Raw genomic sequence first — 26,291 nt, 5'->3', positions numbered from 1 at the left:
GGACCATATGAAGATGTTTGGCACTGTCTGAGGTCGTATGACTGGGTAACTTGAGAGCCCTGTTTTCACAGATTTATATGATCCTAGGAGTGCCATTAACCACGGCTCTCTCTAGCTTTGTAATTAATAACTTAGAACAAACAATTCAAACATCTGATTCATTGCACTTCAGAAACCCTAAGGCAGAAATTCAACATTTCCAATAAACCTCAAGTTGTTGATACAAGATCCTCAACAGGGATGGTTCTATCAAAGGCGTTCCCGGGAATAAAAATACACCTTTAAAACCTAAGCAGGCTTTCAACCAAGAGGCTAAAATTATTCAAAAGCCATCTTTGATCCTTTAGAGTGAAGACTAGAATAGGTATTTGAAAACCTAATTTCTGAAAAGCCCAGTGTACCATTCACTGGGACATTTCATGCAAACCAGTTCTCTAAACCATTACTAAACTGGGGGGTTTGTGAGGTTTCCAACGTCACCTCATATATGAAGATTTTCAAAATGAAACCTTGATACGTGTTTCCTGAACGGCTTCTCTCTGCATGGTCAAGTGGACTTGTTCTCAGAAAGTGAGAGACGCTTCTGGTAAATAAAGGACCAAAACAGGAAGTGAAGCCGCGACAGTAAGCAGTGGGGAGATGCTGTGGAGGGATGAGGAAGGTTTGTGAGGAGGCTGTTTAGGGATGAGGAAGGTTCCACGGGGGTGTGGCTCAGACTTCTCCAGACAGCTCCCCTGGGGCATGGTCTTCCTCCCTTACCTCTTAGGAACAGCTGCCCAGACACTAGAGTCCTGTGGAAGCCACAAACCCATATCCTTGCAGGGGCTCATTTTCACACTCATGGTCTATCTGCTGCTGCACTACTGACCAAGCTAGTGTTTTGAGTGATGCAAATTGTACTAGATGCCTATGGCTGCTGCGACAAATCACCACAGACATAGCGGCTGAAGCAATATAATGTATTATCTTACGGTTCTGGAGGTCGGAGATCTGACACAGGTCTCACCAGGCTGAAATCAAGGTGTCAGTACGTCTGTGTTCCTTCTGGAGGCTCCAGGGGAGAATCGCTTTCCCCACCTTTTCCAGCTTTTAGAAACCACCCACAGTCCTTGGCTCATGGCCCCTTCACTCCATCTTCAAAGCCAGTAAAGACAGACGGAGAGTTTCTCACATCCGATCACTCTGACCTGCTCTTCTGGGTCCCTCTCCACTTCTAGGGCCTCATGTTGACACAGTGCCCATGCAGATCCTCCAGGATAATCTCTGTTTTAAGGTCAGATGATGAACAACCTTAATCCCATACAACTTTAATTCCCCTTTGCTGCGTAATGAAATGTTCACAGATTCTGGGGGTTAGTGTGTTTAGCCTCTTTCAGGGACAGTTGTTCTGCCTACCACATGGCACTCTGGTGGTTGTAAAGGCAGGGGTGTAAAGAACCCGCTTGCCAATGCAGGAAATGTAAGAGACCAGGGTTCAATTCCTGGTTGGGAAGATCCCCTGGAAGAGGAAATGACAAGTCACTCCAGCATTCTTCCCTGGAGAATCCCATGGATGGTGGAGCCTGGCAAGCTACAGTCCATGGGGTCAAAAAGAGTTGGACACGACTGAAGTGATTTAGCACAGCACACAATACAGGGGCCATTGTTCTGCCTACCACACAAGTAAACCAAAATTCAGTTCAGTTCAGTCTCTCAGTCGTGTCCGACTCTTTGCGACCCCATGAATCACAGCACGCCAGGCCTCCCTGTCCATCACCAACTCCTGGAGTTCACTCAGACTCACGTCCATCGAGTCAGTGATGCCATCCAGCCATCTCATCCTCTGTCGTCCCCTTCTCCTCCTGCCCCCAATCCCTCCCAGCATCAGATTCTTTTCCAATGAGTCAGGGATATAAAGTGGGGGATCACACCCTCTACATCAGCACACATGAAAATATCTTGAAAACGCCAGAAAATAAATGCAAAGTAATAGATCGGTAGTGAAGAAATAAAATACAACATCAATCTGGGGTCAGAAAGCTCACCATTTATCACCACTGAAATCAAAACAGAATAAAGCACCCAGGAGATTTTTACTCTATGAGAACTGGTGGGACCCTCAAGAAGTCATATGGCCGCATTGCCGAGCATTCTCATACAGTAGTTCATGGTCAAAGATTTTCACGGTCAGACGTATGAATGCAACAGATGAAGATGTCAAAAGAAGTAATCTAACACTAAGCAGGTTGTCCATCATTGCATCATTTTGTGTTGTCTTTAAAAGTGTCCATGGGTTTCACACTATTTGCTTGATTCCTGCCCCCACCCCTTTCAACTCTGAGTCACTGTTGAAAAGAAGTGTTTATAGTCCTGACAGCTCGGAAAGCAAAACTCTCACATTCACCAGTTAAATAAAACACCTTTTTTTTGACAAGAGATTTCACATAAAAAATTGAATCCCCATTAGCCTACATGTTGAACTGGATGTTGAAAAATCAAATAAATTAGCGTAAAGAAATTCCAGGAGAGCTGAAATGGAAATGCGGACAAAAATACCCCCACCATATTAGTAAACAAAGGATGTTGCAGCCAGGAAACCATCACCTACTGCAGCTGCTCCAGCTGTGCACTCCGAGGGGATTCACGATGAAAAAAGCAGGATTCTGGCCCCAGATAGCGAAGGTGCGCATCAAAGGTACGATTTTGAGGCCACGCCATTGCTTCTTCCCTTACACAGAAAAGCGCTAAATTCATTAGTTCAGGATGCCTGGTTTTCTTTAATTATTTTGAAGTTCGACTCCCTGGGTTTTTTGGTTTGAACTCATATCTCCTGGCTCCTCCCTTACCTCTGAAGAACAGATCCTCAGAGCTACCTGAGAAGCTGCATCCCAGGTTTAAATTCTCAGCAAGTCCACCCAATAGAACATCAGTCTCAGTTTTTAGGTTGTAAACTCAACATTCAGAAAACTAAGATCATGGCATCTGGTCCCATCACTTGATGACAAATAGATGGGAAACAGTGGAAACAGTGACAGACTTTATTTTTTTGGGCTCCAAAATCACTGCAGATGGTGACTGCAGCCATGAAATTAAAAGACACTTGCTCCTTGGAAGAAAAGTTATGACCAACCTAGACAGCATATTAAAAAGCAGAGACATTACTTTGCCAACAAAGTTCTGTATAGTCAAAGCTGCGGTTTTTTCCAGGGGTCATGTATGGATGTGAGAGTTGGACTGTGAAGAAGGCTGAGCACTGAAGAATTGATGCTTTTGAACTGTGGTGTTGGAGAAGACTCTTGAGAGTCCCTTGGACTGCAAGGAGATCCAACCAGTCCATCCTAAAGGAAATCAGTCCTGAATATTCATTGGAAGGACAGATGCTGAAGCTGAAACTCCAATACTTTGGCCACCTGATGGGAAGAGTAGACTCATTTGAAAAGACCCTGATGCTGGGAAATATTGAAGGCAGGAGGAGAAGGGCGACAGAGAATGAGATGGTTGGGTGGCATCACCGACTCATTGGACATGAGTTTGAGTAAACTCTGGGAGTTGGTGATGGACAGGGAGGCCTGGCGTGCTGCGGACAATGGGGTGGCAAAGAGTCGGACACGACTGAGCGATTGAACTGAACTGAGCACGTCTGATCCACCCCTAAGTCGGACTTTTTCTACTGTATTTGACTGTTGCTCATCTGATCATCCCTGATGGCTCTGTTCTTCCTATAACATTACAGAGAAGATGTATTTCCTGGCTATTGTATTATAAACAGTATGCATGTTATCTGGATATGCAAGTTAGCATCAGTAAATATCTCTTTCTGTCCCTCCTGTAAATTTTTCCAAACACTGAATTTCATTATTTTTAGGCTTTTTAAAATGAAATATTGCATCTATAAAACTCTGTCTCTCTGTCTCTGTCTCTCAATCTCTCCCCCTCTCCCTTCCCTTCCTTTAGAAATTCACTCCAACGTGTCACAAGCATTTTTTGTCATCAGGAAAAGATGAGTTCTCTTCCGTCATAGATCTTTGTGTAGTTCCTCATCTGGAACCATCTCATTCATTTGGCTCTGCTGCTATCTGGCCCATCAGTCTCGGGTTGGACGTACGTCTCCTTTCTCTTTTATTTTTAAATAAGAGTATAATTGCTTTATAATGTTTTTTAATAGGAGTATAATTGCTTTACAATGTTGTGTTGGTTTCTGCTGTCAACAACATGAATCAGCCATAAGTGTACGTATATCCCTTCCTTCTGAAGCCTCCCTCCCTCATCCCCTCCATCCCACACTTGCCCTTTCTAATATAACTTATTCTTAGTCTCATTCCAAACCACTGGTCCCCCACCACCAATTCAAGTCCCCCTGCCCTACTGAGCTCTGCCTTTTGCTTCTTCTTCATTTGTTGATTTCATCCACATTTTTAAGGTCCTATGCAACATGTTCCCATCGGAAGGTGTTTTTACCCACCCACCCACCCAGTCCCCACTTCCCCTTCCCCATCTGGTAAATTCCTCTCATCTTGCAAAATTTCCATCTGTCCTACAACATTGTCCCAAGTATCCTGTTTTAATAAAGGCACATTTTCCTCTAGGGTGGCAGGGTATGTGAATAATACCAGGTAGCAGCTTTTTAAAATAAGATCCAGAGAGAAGAGGTCTGCCATTATCATTCATGAATGTAAATTCATGCAAGGAGGAAAATGCATTCATCAATGGAAGCTCCGCCTCTCTTCCTCAGAGGGATTTTCTACTCTGTCAAAGGAAAGAAAACAGGTCTTCTCAAGAGACCGAGCCACTCATCATTCAGCTGCAGAGATTTGTAACACCTCCTAGGTGAGAGTTTTTGCAAAGGAGGAGCTTTGTTCAAAAGGCTGCTGTGCTGGAAAAAAAAAATCCCCAGGGTTCAGAAGAGCAAGTAGAAGAAGCTGTGTTGCTGAAGCCAGGCAGGGAGAGGCGGGAGCTGATCCTTCTCCCTGGTGAGGCAGACAGGTGAGGGAGGAAAGGGTTTTGTAAAGATCAGAGGAGATGGGAGGCAGTGCCTGGCTAGCACGGAAATCCCAGATTGTCTTTTGTACAGAGAGCAGGGAAAACCATCCAGGCAGTCTGTCCCTGAAACTTTATAGACTGCTTTAAACTGAGGGGTTTTATTCCATTATCTGGCCATAGCAGAAGGGGTTACTGTCCAGAAGGACAAAACTATTTTGCTTCCATCTTTGCTTGGGGGAAAAATACCAAATAGGGGGCTTCCCTGGTAGTCCAGTGGTTAAGAATCCACCTGCCAAAGCAGGGGACACAGGTTCAATCCCTGGTCCAAGAAGATTCCACATGCTGTGGGGCAAATAAGCCCATGTGCTGCAATTACTGAACCCCGCACGCCCTAGAGCCCACGCTCTGCAACAAGTGAAGGCCAAGCATCCCAAGTAGAGAGTAGACCCCACTCACTGCAACTAGAGAAAGCCTGCACTCAGAAACCAAGACCCAGTGCAGCCAAATAAATTTTTTAAATAATAATAATCTTTAAAAAAATACCCAATGGGAAAACTGGAAAAAAAAATTGAAACAGAATCCAGGAGGGGCAAGAGCTTTACTCATTAGTTTGGTGACCAGCTCCCTGAGAAGAAAGAACAGCTCCGGAGTGTTAGAACCACACAGAAATGCTAGGCTTTTCATTATACCCAGGAGGAGAATATCTAGCATATATTTAGCAACTGTGATACACCAGACATGATCTATAGTTTTAAAAATTATTATAATCCTGAAATAAAAATATTTTATGCCCATTTTACAGTTGTAGAACCTAAGGTTTTGCCAACAAAGAAGTTGGTAGAGCCAGGACTTGAAGCCAACTAAACCTTGATTCCAAAACTGATGTTCTTTCCTTATTGGTGAGAATGAGAGTATTCACTGTGACTTAATATTTCCAGTAGGAAGCCCACTTGTTCTAATCTTTAGGAATTAACGTGCATGACAGTCCTGATTCAAAGACTTTGCTCCATAGGCCCTTTAAGGACTGAAATTATTTTTCTTGATATTTAGACAGTCAATGCAGATGTTTCAACATTGTTAATACTCAGAATAAGAACCTCAGTGGCCAACACAGAAGAAAGGATCCTTCCAGAGAGAAATGCTCAACTGACAATTTCTGATAAGACTTCTAAAAATCACTAGTGTTCATAGTTAACCATCCTGGTAGCTCATTAGAATCATGTGGGAGAACTTTTTAAAATAAATGCCCAGGGGACTTCCCAGGCAGTCCAATGAATGGTTAAGACTTCACCTTCCAATGCAGCTGGTGAGGGTTCGATCCCTGGTCTGGAAGCTAAGATCCCACATGCCTTGTAGCCACAAAACCAAAACACTGAAAAACAACAGAAGCAATAGTGTAACAAACCCAGTAAATACTTTTAAAATGATCCACATAAAAAAAATCTTTTTAAAAATTAAAAAAAATAAATGTTCAGGGATTCTGTCCCTGTCATCGGTCTAGGGCAGAGCTAGACAACCTGCACTTTAAAAATATCTGTCAGATGATAATCTGAGATTAATCTACCATAGGGGCTAGGACTCACAGAAGCATGGTGCAAACAGGCTTCAAATTTCCTCTGTATCCTGTCACTTGCAAATGCAATCACAATGCAATCAAAGAGTCACAAATCCTTAATCCAGAAAGGCTTCCAAAGCACCACAAAGCAATCACAGAATAGTTGAGTTTTTTTTTTTTTTAAGTGAAGGCCAAAACTAAGCATAACTGGAGCAGGAAACCACCAGATGTGAATATATTAAGCTTTATTTTAAGAGATGGCGATTGGAAATTTGTTTAAATACTAGAGAGTGCTGGGAGCTGACAGATGGCAAGCGAGATGGAGGAGGAAGGCAGCCTGGTCCAGCCAGCTCTACCTTAATCTCGCCCCACCTCTCCCGACACCATCACGGGAGATTCTGTATTGTGTCTTTGACATGACTGCTCTCTGGCTGTACCTGAACCGTTCCCATTTTAATTCAAACTTGATCCTTTAAAATAAAATAGGCAAGGTCCATACAGAACAGACTTATGGACACGGGGCAGGCAGGGGGGCGGGGAAGAGATGGTGAGAAGTATGGAGAGAGTAACATGGACATTTATATTACCATATGTAAAATAGATAGCTAATGGGTATTTGCTGTATGGCTCAGAGAACTCAAACAGGGTCTCTGTACCAATCTGGAAGCATGGGATGGGGAGGGAGATGGGAGGAAGATTTAAGAGGGAAGGGACATACGTATACTTATGGCTGATTCATGTTGAGATTTGACAGAAAACAACAAAATTCTGTAAAAAAAATTATCTTTTAATTAAAAAATAGGCAAGGTCCAAAATACCATAATTTTAAAACTATAATTTCAATAGTAATACCCGCAAAGCATGCTATTAATTTGTCCCACATACAGAAACTCATCATTATCCCTATCATGACCACTTGACATAAAAGCATGTTTTGTTTTTTAAATTCAATATTTATTGGAGTATAGTTGCTTTGTTGAGTTAGTTCTGCTGGACAGCAAAGTGAGTCAGCTATTGTACACACGTACCCTCTTTTATGGATTTCCTTCCCATTTAGGTCACCGCAGAGCATCGAGTAGAGTTCCCTGAGCTATACAGTGGTTCTCATTATCTATTTTATACATAGTATCAATGGTGTATATACATAATTCCCGATATCCCAATTCATCCAACCCCCTTCCTTTCCCCCTGGGTCTCCATACGTTTGTTCTCTATGTCTGTGTCTTCATTTCAAAAGCATGAGTTTTAAACTCAAGTGCACAGACTGCTGGAAGAACAATGGGAGCATTTCCCACGGCCATGACATGTCAGGGATAACTACACGATTCCTGTCTCCTTCACTTGCTACAGTAAGTAGTAAGGACTGTGCTTCTGCACCAATCAGGCAAAGACCCAGTGGTGTGCTGGCTAATATTTGCAAATGCTTATTCCTCCCACTCCCAAGGAAGCCCTTTGCAGCACCTGCTGATTTCCATAGTATAAATAGTCTCACTATGCCCAAGTTCAAGATACTGCTGTGACATCTCTGAATGTGAAGTTGGGAAGAGATGGGCAGGATCAGCTTTCTTAAGCCAGTGTGAGTCACTGTACACACCCATAAGAGCTAAAATAAAGGACTTCCCTGGTGGTCTCCTGGTTAACAGTTCGCCTGCCAATGCAGGAGACAGGGTTCGATCGCTAATTCGGGAAGATCTCACATATCATGGAGCAACTAAGCCTACGCACCTCAACTACTGAAGCGCCAAGCTCTAGGGCCCATAAGCTGTAACTACTGAAGCCCGCACATCCTAGAGCCTGTGGTCTGCAACAAGAGAAGCCATCGCAATGAAAAGAAGCCTGTGTGCCACAATAAAGGCCCAGTACAGCCAAAAATCAATAAATATTTCTAAACTGAAATAAATACCTAAATAAATAGCCCTATAGCCAAATCCAAACCATCCTGGCCCATCAGGCCACCCCAAGGGGCCTCTACTCTCATACGCGTTTCCTTCAACAGCCCTAGAAGAAAACAATTCTGTTTAGTGCCTGAGACCATGGAAGACTTTACCGAAAGTTGAGTTAGACTCCTTGTTGGATACCTTTGCACCTGTTCTCTAAAACAGAGATCAGCCCCTTCCAGCCCTCGGGCCAAATTTGGTCAGTTGCCTACTTTTTAAGGTCTGCCAGCTAAGGATAATTTTTATGTTTTTAAAACAGTAGCATTTTCAATAGTTACAGAAGTACTTACATGATAGCCTTCATTGTTTTCCTTGCCACACAATCCCTAAAGCCTGAAATATTTACCATCTGGCTCTTTCAGATAACGTTTGCTGGCTCCTGCTCTAAAGGGTCTGGAAGACAAAGCCAGTTCCACCTCCTAGAACCTTGTCAACAGCACGGATAACAAGTATTTTTTCCTGCCTCACCCAGGCCATCTCCAGCCTCCTGACTGGGCAGGACCCAATCAGAAAGAGCCACATTAGGAGACCACATGGAATTCTCAGGCTCCTCAGCTTCACTTGGTCCATCTGAGGCTGACCCTATTCATCTCCTGCTGCTCTCTCCGCCACCGCGTTTGGCTGAAGCTCCAAACCACCAGATGTGAGCTCTGAGTTTCCCGGGAGCTGGGATGTGCAACCTGCAAGCGTAGGGCTCCACTTCCCAGCGGACGAACCTTGACCTACGGAAACAAAAGACAGAAGAGAGCCAACAGATAAATGGCCGCTCTGTTCCGCCCACCAGTGGACTATTCTGAGCGTGATATTTCTGTGGAGCCTGTCTAGAACCATTCCAGAGAGCCGAGCAATTAGCTGTGTCCTTCACAAAGTAGCAGCCAGGTCGGCGAGGCTCCTTCTCTGCTCCAGTCTTCTGTCCTTCATTCTGGTTGCCCTGGGATTCTACCTTGTGATAGATATTAGCACTGAAGTGTGCATTAGGCTCTTTTACCTAGAGAATCTGACTAAGATATCAGATGATAAGGTGCTATTTTTGACAACCCAGCTCTATCCCTAAATAAATAAAAAAGTACAGGCATCCCTTAAAGATACTACGAGTTCATTTCCAGGCAATTCCATTACAATAAAGTGAGTATTGTGAGCAAGTGAGTCCCATGAATATTTTGGTTTCCCAGAACATATGAAAGTTACATATACCACATACTGTAGTCATTAAGTGTGCAATAGCACTGTGTCTAAAAAAAAAAAAATGAACTCATCTTAATTTAAAAATAATACTGTGGGAAAAACAGCATGTGCTCAATGTAAGGTTGCCGCAAAACTTCAATTTGTGGAAAATGCAGTATATGCAAAATGAGATAAAGTGAAGCACAATAAGATGAAGTCTGCTTGTAGGTTACCATGTCTTACTTCCTGAATAATCGCAAATGGCATAAAGTTTTTTCTTCTAAGGAACTTTTCAGAAAACTATAGAAGACCAAAGTATCGAGTGATGCCATTGTTAAAGCTATAATATACATTCAACAGAAGAGCCTAAATAGTGTAGTATTTTAAAAAAAAAAAAAACAGTAACAACTAAAAGAATGGTCAGAGACAATGACCCCAGGGAGAAACTAATTCAGGGAAATGTCTCAGTGGAGAATGAGAAGCTCGCACCTGGGCTACAGTCTGACATCCAAGGTGCGAATCAAGCAAACCAGCCAGTGCGGATCTTGTTTTTTAACCAGGGAAAATGAGGAAGGAGCTTTATCTGGGACTGACATGAAAGGAAAATGCAAACCCCAGGATGTTAAGAGAAATCAATTGTGGAAAAGCAGTGAAGGTGTTCAGGAGCGTCTAGTGGGATGTCAGTGATGAGATCCTGCTTGTATCTCCATACATGCTTAAGAGACATCACCTAAGAAGGATACCATACTTTGGAGCCTGGGAGCAGCAGATTCCCAGCAATAGATTCTTAAGGGTAGAAGAAACTCTGAGTCTATTAGCCATACTCTTTAAAAATTTTTTTTAATTATTTATTTTTTAAAATTGAGGAATGATTGCTTTACAATGTTGTGTTAATTTCTGCTGTACATCATAAATCAGCTGTAAGTATACATATATCCTCTCCCTCTTGAGCCTCCCTCCTACCCTGCTCCCATCCCACCCTTCTCGGTCATCATGGAGCACTGAGCTGAGCTCCCTGAGCTCTATAGCAGCTTCCCACAAGCTGTCTGTTTCACACATGGTAGCGTATACATGTCCGTACTCCTCTCTCAATTCTTCCCACCCTCTCCTGTGTGCACAAGTCCATCTCTATGTCTGCGTCTCTATTCCTGCCCTGCAAATAGGTTTATTGGTTACCATTTTTCTAGATTCCATACATATGCATTAAAATACAACTCTTTCTGAATTACTTCACTCTGTGGGACAGACTCTAGGTTCATCCACATCGCTACAGATGACCCAGTTTCGTTCCTCTTTATGCATTAGTCATGTTCTTTTCCATATCTTTTAGCCTTTTCCATTACTTCCCATCAAGCATTGTTTCCCTTGACCCTAGACGGATGTTGTAGAACTCAATTTGTTCTCCAAGAACATCTCTCAACTAGATGTATCAGCAGCAACATGGCAGCAACAGAACCAGCTCCCCACACTGTGGACCCACAATAAAACTTGTTCAGGAAATGACTGGATGCACGACCAGCCCTCCAATGCCCCTTTGTCCTTCTCCAGAGTGGGAAGCACGGAACGCTCTGTTGTTGCATACCTAGGCATTTTCAATGGCCTTTCCAGAGAGCCGAATAGTTTCTTCCCTTGAGAAAAAAAGTGGTGAAGAGGCTTACATATCCACCGCACTCTAGCACATGATGTAAAATTCCACCATTTGGAAAGAGTTAGTCGCTCAGCCATGTTGCCAAGATGCTAAAAAATACCTGAGACAGGAGACTCCTTGACTGCCCCTTTGCCTAGATAACCACTTGATAGGTCTTAAAATTTAAGTGAAATAAGGCTTATCAAGCATTTAGCACAATGCCCGGCACATGCTGTGCTGCTGCTGCTAAGTCGCTTCAGTTGTATCTGATTCTTTGTGACCCCATGGACTATAGCCTGTCAGGCTCCTCTGTCCATGGAATTCTCCAGGTAAGAATACTGGAGCAGGTAGCCATTCCCTTCTCCAGGGGATCTTTCTGATCCAGGGATCAAACACGGGTCTGCTGCATTGTAGGCAGATTCTTTACCATCTGAGCCACTAGGGAAGCCCTTTGATTGGCTAAATGAATGTTAGTTGTGCTGCTGAATTTTACTACTATTGTTGCTGTGGTTGTTCCTTACAGGTTAACTCCTCAGGTGTAGTAGTTCAATTAGCCCTCCCATCTTGGCCTTTTAATACATACCATCAAAGTGAAAACCTTTATAATAATCCTTTATCCAGATCTGCAGAGGCTTTCCTGAGGTGGTTTCCAAACACAATCACACAATTAAAGCTTTTAAAAATGTGGAGGATTTAGGAAGGCTTTCTATGCAACAAAAGGATTTTAGGATTTTACAGGAAATTCTTTTTAAATAAATAAATAAACCTTCCCTGAGCCCCGTACAGGGTTGAATTTTCCTAGAGAAGAGTAAACATTTGTCCACGAATGACTTGCACACCTAGAGTTCAGGAAAGAAAGACCCTCCACCGAGTCCAGTGCCCCCAACTCCTATAATAGCTTCGCCCCTCAAAACCAAACAGGGTGGAACCTACCACTATTCACAAACACTTACAAAGTCCCGTATCCAACCTCAGACTGCTCCTGGATACAAAGACTATCTTAAAACCATGCAGAGAGAGCTTAGATAGGGTCCTGACATTTTGGTCTTATTTATAGGGTGCAGCCATGAACTGGCTAAGGTTTCAGCATTCAAACACCAGAATAAAGTTTGGGATTTCCATCATGGCTGCCAATATCTGGGTCCAGAATAGGTAGTTTGCAAATATTGCATCGTTACCTCCCCAGAGGATATGCACTATCTTACTTGATACTGTCAGTCTAAGTTGATGTATGTAGGACAAGTTCGGGTAAACCCAGTGGAACTCTGCCACAGATTCTTTTTTTTTTTAACTGAAAAGATTTGACATAAAACATTGTATAAATTTAAAGTGTGCAATACATCACTTTGAAATATTTGAATATTGTCGTGTAATTGCCATTGTAGCAATATCATATTTTATAATTACAGTACATATAGTCTATATTCATTACATTGTGCATTAGATCTCTATGGCTTATTTGCTACTTGTTGCAAATTTGTACCTTGAAATAATATTACTTTCTTCAAGGTAGAATCCATGGTTTTTCTCCTCCTGTGCCTCCTCTGAAAAGAACAACAGACGTTTTCCTCTCTGGCAAAAAAAGAAAGCAAGTAAGGACTTCTCTGCAAGTCCAGTGGCTAAGCCTCCATGCTTCCAATGCAGGGGACATGGGTTCAATCCCTGGTTGGGAAGCTAAGATCCCACATGCAGCCAAAATAAAAAAAAAAAGAAGAAGAAAGCAAAAAGATTCCTGGCCACCTGGGCCTGAAATGAAACTCCCTTTTCTGTTGCCATCTGCTTTAATGAACACACACACAAGACCCCCGTGGCCTCATGCCTCACTGACATCTGAGAAGGGTAATACTATCCTTACATTGACTCTGTACTGTGCTTTTGCCTTTAAGAGTCCAGCGAACCAGAGAATTCCCTCATGCCTGACTCTGCAATATATTTCTTCCCCTCTTTTCTCCTTTTCTGAGAAGAAAGGAACTTAACTCAGCTGCAAATTCATCTGCTCAGAGGCACCGGTGGCTTCCATAAGCCAAAGAGCAACTGTCCATCAATGGCCAGGGCTCTATGAGCGGGGGTGGCCAGGGCAGCAGTTACATCGCACAATGTTAGTGGTGGGGAGCTTTCTGGAGGAGAAAAGTTGTTCACCACCCTTCCACAGACCTCTGATCCTCAGCTGTCTTCCTTTGAAAGTAAAATCTGAAGCATATGCTTCATAAAGCTACTGAGAAACACAGACAATGTTGCCAACAGTTTTGCTCAGAGTGTGAGGTTCCTGGCTTCCACAGCCCATGCATGGCATCTCCTTCCCCTGCACGCTGAGACTTCCCTGGAGCATCATCACCAAGGTTCATTAGTGCTTTGGAAAGAGTCAGGAGGCTTCCTTCTAATTCATCCATCTCTTCATCTCTATGTAGTCTGGGAAAAACCATCTTTAAAGGAAACAGACTAAATTTCTCTAAGGACCTTTCTAGACCAAGGACTATTCTAACATTGAATGACTGAGGGAGAGTGCCTTGGACTCTGCTTACGACCCAGATGATCATGATGGTGTGATCACTCACCTAGAGCCAGACATCCTAGAATGTGAAGCAAGTGGGCCTTAGAAAGCATCACTACAAACAAAGCTAGTGGAGGTGAAGGAATTCCAGTTGAGCTATTTCAAATCCTGAAAGATGATGCTGTGAAAGTGCTGCACTCAATATGCCAGCAAATTTGGAAAACTCAGCAGTGGCCACAGGACTGGAAAAGGTCAGTTTTCATTCCAATCCCAAAGAAAGGCAATGCCAAAGACTGCTCAAACTACCACACAATTGCAACCCACTCCAGTTTCTTGCCTGGAGAATCCCAGGGACGGGGGAGCCTGGTGGGCTGCTGTCTATGGGGTCCCACAGAGTCAGACATGACTGAAGCAACTTAGCAGCAGTAGCAGCACGCGCTAGTAAAGTAATGCTCAAAATTCTCCAAGCCAGGCTTCAGCAATACATAAACTGTGAACTTCCAGATGTTCAAGCTGGTTTTAGAAAAGGCAGAGGAACCAGAGATCAAATGGCCAACATCCACTGGATCATAGAAAAAGCAAGAGAGTTCCAGAAAAACATCTATTTCTGCCTTATTGACTATGCCAAAGCCTTTGACTATGCGGATCACAATAAACTGTGGAAAATTCTGAAAGAGATGGGAATACCAGACCACCTGACCTGCCTCTTGAGAAACCTGTATGCAGGTCAGGAAGCAACAGTTAGAACTGGACATGGAACAACAGGCTGGTTCCAAATAGGAAAAGGAGTATGTCAAGGCTATATATTGTCACCCTGCTTATTTAACTTCTATGCAGAGTACATCATGAGAAATGCTGGGCTGGAAGAAGCACAAGCTGGAATCACGATTTCTGGGAGGAATATCAATAACCTCAGACATGCAGATGACATCACCCTTACGGCAGAAAGTGAAAAGGAACTAAAAAGCCTCTTGATGAAAGTGAAAGAGGAGAGTGAAAAAGTTGGCTTAAAGCTCAACATTCAGAAAACTAAGATCATGAAATCTGGTCCCATCACTTCATGGCAAATAGATGGGGAAACAGTGGAAACAGTGTCAGACTTTATTTTTTTGGGCTCCAAAATCACTGCAGATGGTGATTGCAGCCATAAAATTACAAGACGCTTACTCCTTGGAAGGAAAGTTATGACCAACCTAGATAGCATATTAAAAAGCAGAGACATTACTTTGCCAACAAAGGTCCGTCTAGTCAAGGCTATGGTTTTTCCAGTGGTCATGTATGGATGTGAGAGTTGGACTATAAAGAAAGCTGAGCACCGAAGAATTGATGCTTTTGAACTGTGGTGTTGGAGAAGACTCTTGAGAGTCCCTTGGACTGCAAGGAGATCCAACCAGTCCATCCTAAAGGAGATCAGTCCTGGGTGTTCATTGGAAGAACTGATGTTGAAGCTGAAACTCCAATACTTTGGCCACCTGATGTGAAGAGTTGACTCATTGGAAAAGACCCTGATGCTGGGAGGGATTAGGGGCAGGAGAAGAAGGGGACAACAGAGGATGAGATGGCTGGATGGCATCACCGACTTGATGCACATGAGTTTGAGTGGATTCTGGGAGTTGGTGATGAACAGGGAGGGCTGATGTGCCGCAATTCATGGGGTCGCAAAGAGTTGGCATGACTGAGCGACTGAACTGAACTGAACTGATGCATCCTTAGGTGCCTGACCTAGATTGAGACAGCAAGAAGAAACCAATTTGGAATTGGTTTGAAATTTGGAAGAAACCAATACCATGGAGACCAGGAAATAGAGGGACATGGTGACTCCATGATAGTTTCAGTAAAGCTCCTGGAAAAGTGAATGCATTTATTTAGTCACCAAAACTTAATAAATAGAAAAGGGAAGGAAGATGCTAAAAACTTACTCCATCATTTTCTAGAAATGTCCTGTTCAATGGAGACTGGAGGGAAAAGGTTAGCACCAAAGGCATGTTTGCTATGTCAGATGTGCTCCCAGGCTTGAGATCTTCTGGATGAGCAGTGGGAGACCAAGTCTCTGTAACCACCTCTATTCCTCTATTGACTTTTCAGCTGACTCTTCAGAAGTGCACCAGCTGTCCACCCTCCTTCCAGGCCTAGACACAGCCTCTCCCTACCTCATGGGACACACCTTGGAGCACACATCAGGGAAAAGACAACAGAAGTAGTGTTCAAATCATTCAGGGAGTGTTACGGACTACTTGTTGGTGCCCACTCCCCATTCATATTTTGAAGCCTTCATCTCCATTGTGATGGCACTAGTAATTAGGTTTAGATGGGGTCATGAGCTTGGGCTTCTCCAGGTGGAATTACTATCCTTATAAGATAGGATATCAGAGAATCTGTTCTTTCTCTTTCCACCATGTGAGGACACAGCAAGAAGGCAGCCGTCTGCAAGTCCAAAATAGAGCCCTCGAGAACCCAGCCATGCTGACACCCTGATCTTGGACTTCGCAGCCCCAGAACTTGGGAAATAAATGTCTGTTTCGGTTTCTGGTACTTGGTACCCCCAGTCTATGTTATTTTGTTATAAGCAGCCCACGCTGACCAAGACAGGGGAAACCTCTAAATAAAACAGAAGTGGGTCCGATGACCTTTGGAATGTTCTCTAAACCTTAGCAAAACAACAGCTGCCTTGTTCTGATCCAATCTAATCTTTCAGAATTTATGTTCCTAATTCTCCTCCTTGGCCTCAGTACAGACAAAGGAAGTAGCGTGACCTTTGCCAGACCAGCTCCCACTGCCTTGCCAAGGCTCGGGCCTGACGCAAAAGCCTGAAAGCCTATATTCCTTCAGGCAGCTATCCTATTACATACCTAGGTGTGTGGGATCCAGAGACCAGGTAGGTGAAGAGTGAGGCTGACTAGGAAGGTGGGCTTCTGAGGGTCTAGGGGAGTCATCTGGATCCCAGAGATTGGCTCTAATGTCTTTCCCAGAATCAAAACACACAGACTATGCAATGCTCCCCAGAATACGCTATACCGTGGCTACGGGAAGGTACTTTTCAGGCTTGATACAAGCTCGTGTCAGAGCGAAGCAAGAAGGATATGCTCACTTCTGGGGGCCAAACTGAACTCCAGCATCAGCCGTAAAGTCTCTCCAAGAACGGGCACAGAATTAAGCAAGGTAGACCCTCATGAGCCCACTTGAAAGAGCTTGTGACCTGAAAACGCTGCGGGTTGTGATTGGGTATAAAGTAACCCAGGCCAGAAGCAGGCAGTAAACACACAATCTGCTTGGATCCAGAGCTGATTTTGAACAACTCACATCAAAGTAACCATTCTGTGTCTGCTGCATCTGCTCCTTGTGGCTTTGGTGAGCCCTCTGGGCCACTCAAGGCACCTGAGACCTCAAGTGCTTGGAGCAAAACTCCAGAGTTTTAGTTGGTGAGGAAATAAATAGAGCAAATTATCTCTTCTGAAGGCCCAGTCTTCTGCAATAACAGGAATTCACTTAGTAAGATGAGCACTTAATAAATGAGCACAAAATGGAACACTTTTCTTTTCTTTTTTGGTTGAGCTGAGTCTTCCTTATTGCATGGGCTTTTCTCTAGTTGCGGCGAGTGGGGGCTACTCTCTAATCGTGGTATGTGGGCTTCTCATTGCGGTAGCTTCTCTTGTTGCCGAGCATGGGCTCTAGGGTGAGCAGGCTTCAGTCATTGGGGTTTGTGGGCCCTGGAGCACAATAGTTGTGACACACGGGCTTAGTTGCACCATGGCATGTGGAGTCTTCCTGGTCTAAGGATCGAACTCATGACTCCTGCATTGGCAGGCAGATTCTGTACCACCCAGCCACCCAGGAATCCCAGGGAACACTTTTCTACATCCTTCACTGTGAAAGTGAAAGTGTTAGTCACTCAGTTCAGTTCAGTCGCTCAGTCGTATCCGACTCTTTGCCACCCCATGAGCTGCGGCACACCAGGCCTCCCTGTCCAACACCAATTCCCTGAACCCACCCAAACTCATGTCCATTGAGTCAGTGATGCCATCCAACCATCTCATCCTCTGTCGTCCCCTTCTCCTCCTGCCCCCAATCCCTCCCAACATCAGGGTCTTTTCCAATGAGTCAGCTCTTTGCATCAGGTGGCCAAAGTATTGGAGTTTCAGCTTTAACATCAGACCTTCCAATGAACACCCAGGACTGATCTCCTTTAGGATGGACTGATTGGACCTCCTTGCAGTCCAAGGAACTCTCAAGAGTCTTTTTCAACACCACAGTTCAAAAGCATCAATTCTTTGGTGCTCAGCTTTCTTTATAGTCCAACTCTCACATCCATACACGACTACTGGAAAAACCATAGCCTTGACTAGATAGGCCTTTGTCGGCAAAGTAATGTCTCTGCTTTTGAATATGCTGTCTAGGTTGGTCATAACTTTCCTTCCAAGGAGTAAGCGTCTTGTAATTTCATGGCTGCAATCACCATCTGCAGTGATTTTGGAGCCCAAAATAAAGTCTGTCACTATTTCCACTATTTCCCCATCTATTTCCCATGAAGTGATGGGACCAGATTTCATGATCTTAGTTTTCTAAATGTTGAGCTTTAAGCCAACTTTTTTCACTCTCCTGTTTCACTTTCATCAAGAGGCTTTTTAGTTCCTCTTCACTTTCTGCCATAAGGGTGATGTCATCTGCATGTCTGAGGTTATTGATATTTCTCCCGGAAATCTTGATTCCAGCTTGTGCTTCCTCCAGCCCAGAGTTCCTCATGATGTACTCTACATAGAAGTTAAATAAGCAGGGTGACAATATACAGCCTTGATGTACTCCTTTTCCTATTTGGAACCAGTCTGTTGTTCCCTGTCCAGTTCTAACTCTTACTTCCTGACCTGCATATAGGTTTTTCAAGAGGCAGGTCAGGTGGTCTGGTATTCCCATCTCTTTCAGAATTTTCCACAGTTTCTTGTGATCCACACAGTCAAAGGCTTTGGCATAGTCAATAAGGCAGAAATAGATGTTTTTCTGGAACTCTCTTGGTTTTTCAATGATCCAACAGATGTTGGCCATTTGATCTCTGGTTCCTCTGCCTTTTCTAAAACCAGCTTGAACACCTGGAAGTTCATGGTTCACGTATTGCTGAAGCCTGGCTTGGAGAATTTTGAGCATTACTTTACTAGCGTGTGAGATGAGTGCAATTGTGTGGTAGTTTGAGCATTCTTTGGCATTGCCTTTCTTTGGGATTGGAATGAAAACTGACCTTTTCCAGTCCTGTGGCCGCTGCTGAGTTTTCCAAATTTGCAGGCATATTGAGTGCAGCACTCTCACAGCATCATCTTTCAGGATTTGAAATAGCTCAACTGGAATTCCATCACCTCCACTAGCTAGTTAGTCACTCAGTCATGCCCAGCTCTTTGCAGCCCCATGGACTGCAGCCCACCAGCCTCCTCTGTCCATGTTATTTTCCAGACAAGGATACTGGAGTGGGTTGCCATTTCTTTCTTCAGGGGGATCTTCTCGACCCAGGTATCGAACCTGGGTCTCCTGCACTGCAGGCAGTTTCTTTACTGATTGAGCAACAAGGGAATCCTTCATAATTGTACAAGAACGATCATGTGTCAACACCACACAGGTGCTTCAGAGATCTGGAAAAAGCCATGGTTTTTACCTGCAGTTTTCTGAGATAAGCATATATGGCTCTCCCATTTGGAGAAGCAATGGTCCCCACTCATGAAAACCAGCCTGACTCCCTCCTGTTAAGAAGGAGCCGATGGACGTCTGCCCCAGCCGCCTTCCCTGGTTCTGAGTTTTGTGGTGGTCATATTCTTTGCAGGGGAGGGAAACAGAATTGAGGATTGAATATTTTCTCTTCCCCTCTGGTAACTACTCAAGAGGAGTTAGAGGGTCTGTTATATTTGGGAAGGGATTTGAGAAAAGCAGGATGACAATGTGAAGGAAAGGCAATCCATCACACAGGGAAGATGCAGACATTGTTCTGAGACACAAGAGAAACCGATACCCAGATAAAGGGAAAGGAGGCAAAATACCAGCAAGTAGCAGTGAATCTCATGGGCTGGGAATCAGAAAGAAAAGGATTGGTTTTTCCTGTATGAGACATGACAGGAGGGGTCTGGCTCCCTTCTTTATTTAATATCAAATATTTTCACACTATAATGCCCTAGAATATACATTAACACATAAATACAGAAATCTTTAATTTACAAGTGATACAATAAAGATACAGAGTCCAAAAATTACTTGCTCAACGTAACCCAGTAGAGATGTAATCCCAGAGCTAGTACAGGACTCTCTAAATATCCAAGACAGTGGGATAGAAATTCGAGTCATCTGCTTGGATCAGGTGAGTTCACCTGGATGTTGGTGTCCACTCACATGAGCAAACACCAATCAGATTTGCCAGATCAAATACAAGACACCTTGATACATTTGGATTTCGGATAAATAACCAATAATTTCTAGTATAAGTATCTTCCCGATATTATATGTGTCAAGTATGAGACAAAATTATATTAAAAACGCATTAATTGCCTGAAATTCAAGTTTACTGGGGCATCTTGTATTTTTATCTGCTAAAGTTTACCACCCTAACATCCAGGGCCTCTTCTTCCCTGTCCAGTGTGTTCTCCCTGCTAGAAATGTTATCCCTTGTCCTTGCCCTTATTTAAATCATGCCCATCCTGTAAGGCTGAGGTCACACCTTGTCTACTCTGAAGTCTTCTCCTGACTAGTCCCACCCAAGCCATTTGTCTCCCTCCTGTGAATACTTATAATGTATTCAGATGGGAGCCTGGGAGCCAGCCTGGGGTATGCCGCTGTCCCATTCGCAAACATTTTCATAAGCTTTCACTGCCTCTCTGCAACAAGGTTTCAAGTTGTTTTGAGCAAATCATGCCTCACTCCCACTTTGCATCCTCTGTTACATCTAGCATGTGCTCAGTCGCTTCAGTGGTGTCCGACTCTTTGCGACCCCATGGACTGTAGCCCGCCAGGCTCCTCTGCCCATGGGGATTCTCCAGGTGAGAATACTGGAGTGGGTTGCCATTGCCTTCTCCAACATCTGCCATAGGACTAGGCTAAATAGTCAATAACTGATGGAAAATCATTTGCTTTTATTTTTTTTTTAAATATAAATTTACTTATTTTAATTGGAGGTTAATTACTTTACAATATTATATTGGTTTTGCCATACATCAACATGAATCCGCCACGGGTATACACGTGCTCCCCATCCTGAACCCCCCTCCCACCTCCCTCCCCATACCTGGTGCACTGGGACGACCCAGAGGAATCATTTGCTTTTAGAGCACAGAGAGAAGCTGACCAAGAGAGACTGTGATATCTTTTTCTCTCTCATTTCTTTCAGGTCTAAAAAACGGCAAAAGGATGGAGAAGGAAGGTCTAGAATGCCCAAAAGATGATTTGCCCGTAAACTGAAGACAACACTTGTGCATAAGATAAGAAGGCACAAGCAAATTATGAATTAGGACAATTATAAGAGCAGTAGATTTGCATCTATGGAAATGTGCCTCCCCATATAAAGTCTCTGAAAACACTGTTCCACACCCTAAGACCTGGCAAGATCTTAGCCATTACCTGGATCAGACTATCATCATATAGGAAAAGAAACTTAGAACAGGAGAGGAAAGTCACTAATCCTTGGTCATGTAGCGGGTTAGTGACAGTCTCCTGGTCCCTGGGCCAAGGCTCCTGCAGTTTGTGGAGCTGAATCTCCAGTTTCAGGGAGAAAGCCTCCTGCCAGGGAACAGGTTTTCAGCTCCACTAATCTTTTAAAATATTATTTGCTGTATTTCTTTATCTGTATGAGGCATTTTCTTTTAGTGGAAAATCAAGAAGATACAGAAACTCAGAAAAAAGAAAGTTTAAGTTACCCACCACCCAGAAAAAAAATTATGAATATTTGATACGTTTGTTATTGATGCTTTTTCCTATACATACTAAACTATTAAGTCTGTGGCAGGAACTGAATTAATCTCATTCAACTCTACACCTTCAGCCCTTAGCACAGTGTCTGATACATAAAATGCACTTGATCCATGCTTACTGAATAAATGACAACATAAATACACATGTTTATATACCTGTGCATATAATTATGTTTATGTAATTAAAAAATTGAAGCCATACCATTATACACTTAGGTTTTTTTTTTTCACTTAATATCATAATGTAAATATTTTCCCATGTCTGTAAATATCCTCCTAGAATAATGTTTTTAATAGTATGTTTAAACCATAATTTATTGACCTATCTCCAAACAACACACATTTACATCATTTTCAAACTATTTTGAATTATAAATAGTACTATGATAAATATCTCTTGGACATGAATCTCTGAGAATCAGTCCGTGGGAAAATGGAATCTACCTTCACTAATGAAAGAAATTCAGGCAGGAAAGTGATAGTCAACAGTCTGGGGTCATCTTATCAGCTCTGTGCAGGTCATTTGACTCAGCTTCCTTCACAAATCACAAGCCTCAGGTCAGAGCTGCCAGTCTCTGACGGCAAGCATCAGATGATCAATTTAAATTTTATCTCAGTCACATCTTACATGCAAAAGTCATCCCATGTGGGTAAGATAAAAGTTATCAATCAAAGGGCATTTTAGAATTGATTTTATCAGTCCCATGCTTAGCCAAAGAGACTAACATATAAATAAAGTGCCCTGCTTTCCCCAAACAAGTTCAAAATACAATTCCACTGGGAAAGTGACTTTAAATTCAAGAAAAATAGAACAGATGGCCCACATCCAAACCTAAGCAACAAATCTCTTTTTTTAATGAAATCTGTGCACATAGTTCCCAGCATGACCCACACTGGGTTGAACTTTTTTTTTTTTTTTTTAACAATAGTATATTACATCCACTGACATTCAACAACCTATGAGTTCAAGCTGCCTTGTTATTTACCCTTTTGTCTGAGGCAAAGCCCATCCTTCTTCAATGGCTAGAACTTCCTGTGGTGGTGGCAGTGGTTTGGTTGCTAAGTCGTGTCCAACTTTTGCAATCCCAATGGACTGAAGCCTGTCAGGCTCCTCTGTCCATGGGATTCTCCAGGTGAGAATACTGGAGTGGGTTGCCATTTCCTTCTCCAGAGGATCTTCCTGACCCAGGAATAGAACCCAGGTCTCCTGCATTGTAGGCAGATTCTTTACCGACTGAGCTATGAAGGTAGTCCAAGAAGTTCCTGTGCGAAGATGCATAAGGGATCTTGATGGTACCATTTTATGTTCTTCTCTGAACACCAAGGTAGGAGAAAGTGCTTTTCTTCCAGGGAAAAAGCAGGGAAAGGACGTTCCTTTCTCATCAATGTCACTTGATCTTCTCACCCAAGTCCACGCTCAGCTTAGTTCCTTGTCTGGTGAAAGAACCTCAGATTCCAGGATTGGGCTGCTGGGCAAAGCAGAAACTGTTAGCAAACTTTGTAATGTGAAATGTGATTTCACACCAATGAATCTGGATGTGATTTCAGACCACACTTGTTTTAGGACTGCTCACACCCGCTATAGTATACATTGCGAGCCAACTCATGGCAAGTCATGTAATGCCTCTCCCATATAACCTTCTAGGAGGAATGCAGCTAATGCAGAGGACTGTGGTCATTTCCGATACCCACCTTATACACTGCTGAAGATTCAGAAGAGGGTAGACTTGTTCAGCAAGAGCCTCGGTTTCTCCAATTGAAAAATAAAGAGATTGGACAAGGATAGCAAACATTTTCCATCTTAAGAGCTAATTCTAACTGAATAATGGCAACTTCTTGGAGTGCTAACTGAGGACTATAATCACCCAGAGCATAGGAAAAAATAAATAAAGTTTTTAAATTGCAGAGAGATGGCGCCAGAAAGAAAATCTAGCACGCCCAAACCCCAAGCCTGTGGTCCCTGAGAGTAGGCATTTTTCTGATTCATCCTGTAATCCCAGTGGCTGACAGTGCCTGGCACACAATGGACACTGAGTCAGAACTGAATGAGTAAACAAATACTAAAAGTCTGACCACAGAACTTATTTTAGGTTGCTATAACTGGGTGTAAACAAAAGAAAACCCTCTGCAAATAGATGAACATGTTGCCAACTCTTCAGAGTGATAAAAATGAATCTTAAAATGAAAGGTATCTCACCAGGGATCACTGGGGAATCAGAGGATGGGAAGAACAGTGGAGATGTTCTTTTTTAAAAATTTTTATTTTGGGCTACACTGGGTCTTCCTTGAGAGCTTTCTCTAGTTGCAGCGAGCGGGGGCTCCTCTCTAGTTGTGGTGTGTGGGCTTCTCATTGCAGTGGCTTCTCTTATTGCAGGGCATAGGCTTTAACAGCACTTGGACTCCAGCAGCTGTGGCACGTGGGCTCAGTAGTTGGGGTTCCTCTAGAGCACAGGCTCTATTTGAGCTACTTTTAGTTGATTATTTCATCTCATTTTATCAAAAACATTCTATACCATGTATACAAGTCCCATGGCTGCAGAAGGCCTATGACAGGCATGATTCCAGGAACCAACTCACCTTTTGGGGCAGCTACATAGGTCTTTGGGCTTACCAGGTGGCTCAGTGGGTAAAGAATCCACCTACAATGCAGAAGATGCAAGAGACATGGGTTCGATCCTTGGGTCAGGAAGATCCCCTGGAGGAGGGCATGGCAACCCACTCCAGTATTCTTGCCTAGAGAATCCTTTGGACAGAGGAGCATGATGGGCTACAGTCCATGGGGTCGCAAGAGTTGGACACAACTGAAGTGACTGAGCACACAGCAGCACACACATAGGTCTTTAATTCTAGAGGTGGAAGTTTCTCCCAAGAAGCCTAGGGAACAACTGATACAACCCAAGACTGACTGGAGCAGTCCATTTCACGTTGTGAATGACAAAACCAGGTTGAGGGAGGAAACAGTTTTAGAAAGAAATCATTCATAGAAAATGAAGAAGAAATTGAAATCTGCATGCTTCCCTGCTTCCTGCTCCCCAGAAGACTTTTTGAAGCAATTTTTTTTTTTAAATCAAACATCGCCAGAGGAAAACAGATGACCTCTACTCTATTTATAACTTATGGGTGGTAATCCTGCTAGCAACAGCACTTACATTCCTATTTTCTTTCCTACTTACTATTTTTCTATGTGACTATTGTAACACATTACGTTATCAGCAATTTTCTTTGGCAAAATGAAAACAGTTCAGTGGAGAATGAAACGGAATTAGAAAAAAGTATGGTCAGTCTACAAAGGTGAATAATAGGAAGAGAGAGAGAGAAGGGAGGAAGGAAAGAAAGACAGTGTCAGGAAGAAGCAAAGAATGGAATAAGAAATAAAAGAATGGAAGGAAAGAAAGAAGAGTAAGGAAAAAAAGGGGAAAAGACTCTCCTATTACACATTTAAATACTGGAATGAAGCAAGTGATGCAAAAATAGATGGTGTGTTCTGACTAGTATTTGTGGTGCTTCTCCTCACTAAAAAGACCAAAACAATCCATTAGTGGGAGGCAATGTGAGATACTGGAAAAAGTGCAGACTTTGAAGAAAGAAGACATACATCTGAATTCCAGGTATGCCTGTTGCTATTAATAATTGCAAAACTTAGACCAGCAATCATAGATTAGCAAACTACAGTCCGCAGACCAGCCACCTGTTCTTGTAAATAATGGTTTTATTGGAACACATTGGCAGCCACTGATTTACATAGGCTATATAGCTTTGAGCCGAAATGGCAGAGCAGAGTAGCTGTGACAGACACCATATGAACTGCAAGCCTAAAATATTTGCTGTTTTGCCCTTTAAGTAAGGGTTTGCCTTAGACAATTACCTAAGCTCTTTTGTGCTCAGTAGGTTGGAGAAGGAAATGGCAACCCACTCCAGTGTTCTTGCCTAGAGAATCCCAGGGATGGGGGAGGCTGGTGGGCTGCCATCTATGGGGTCGCACAGAGTCGGACACGACTGAAGCAACTTAGCGGCGGCAGCAGCAGGTTGGACTTAAATGAAGATACGAGTTTCAGAAGAATCAGTCAATTTGAAGAGAATTTTGCAGAAGTTTTCCAATCTGAAGAACAGAGGGAAAAAAGATTGAAGGAAAACAATTTCAGAGACTTGCAGGAAAATATCGAGCAAACCAACATAAATGTAATGAGAGTTTCCAAAAAAAAAAAAAAGCCAGAAAGAATAGTTAAGAAATAATGGGGCTTCCAAGTGGCTCAGTGGTAAAGAATTCACCTACCAGTGCAGGAGACATGGATTCAGTCCTTGATCTGGGAAAAATCCCACATGCCACTAAGGCTGTGTGCTATAGCCATGAGCCTGTCCTCTGGAGCCCCAAAGAAGAGAAGCCCAAAAGGAGTTCTCTTCCTCAACAAGAGAAGCCACTGCAATGAGACAGCCCTGTACCGCAACTAGAGAAAAGCCTGGGCAGCAACAAAGACCCAGCACAGCCAAAAGTAAACAAATAAATGAGAATTTTAAAAAACAATGGTTGAAATTTTACCAAATTTGATTTTTTAAAATGAATCTATAGATCCAAAGAGCTTAATGTATCCCAAGTAGGTTGAACATGAAGAGATCCACACCCACATAT

At 43.1% G+C, this 26,291-nt stretch overlaps 1 long non-coding RNA gene across 1 annotated transcript in view; it reads right to left on the bottom strand.

The window, feature by feature from the left end:
- Positions 1-20,810: 20,810 nt before the first annotated feature.
- LOC132344057 (uncharacterized) overlaps positions 20,811-26,291 on the bottom strand; it is a 78,640-nt gene continuing 73,159 nt past the window's right edge. The window contains exon 3 of the long non-coding RNA XR_009493149.1: positions 20,811-23,130. This is a non-coding gene — a long non-coding RNA (uncharacterized lncRNA). The remainder of the gene's footprint in view (positions 23,131-26,291) is intronic.

Source organism: Bos taurus, chromosome 27 (assembly GCF_002263795.3).
Source record: "Bos taurus isolate L1 Dominette 01449 registration number 42190680 breed Hereford chromosome 27, ARS-UCD2.0, whole genome shotgun sequence".
In the NCBI taxonomy this organism is placed as follows: domain Eukaryota; kingdom Metazoa; phylum Chordata; class Mammalia; order Artiodactyla; family Bovidae; genus Bos; species Bos taurus.
Note: the sequence above shows the minus strand (reverse complement) of the source record. Positions and strands in the feature narration are given on the sequence as shown.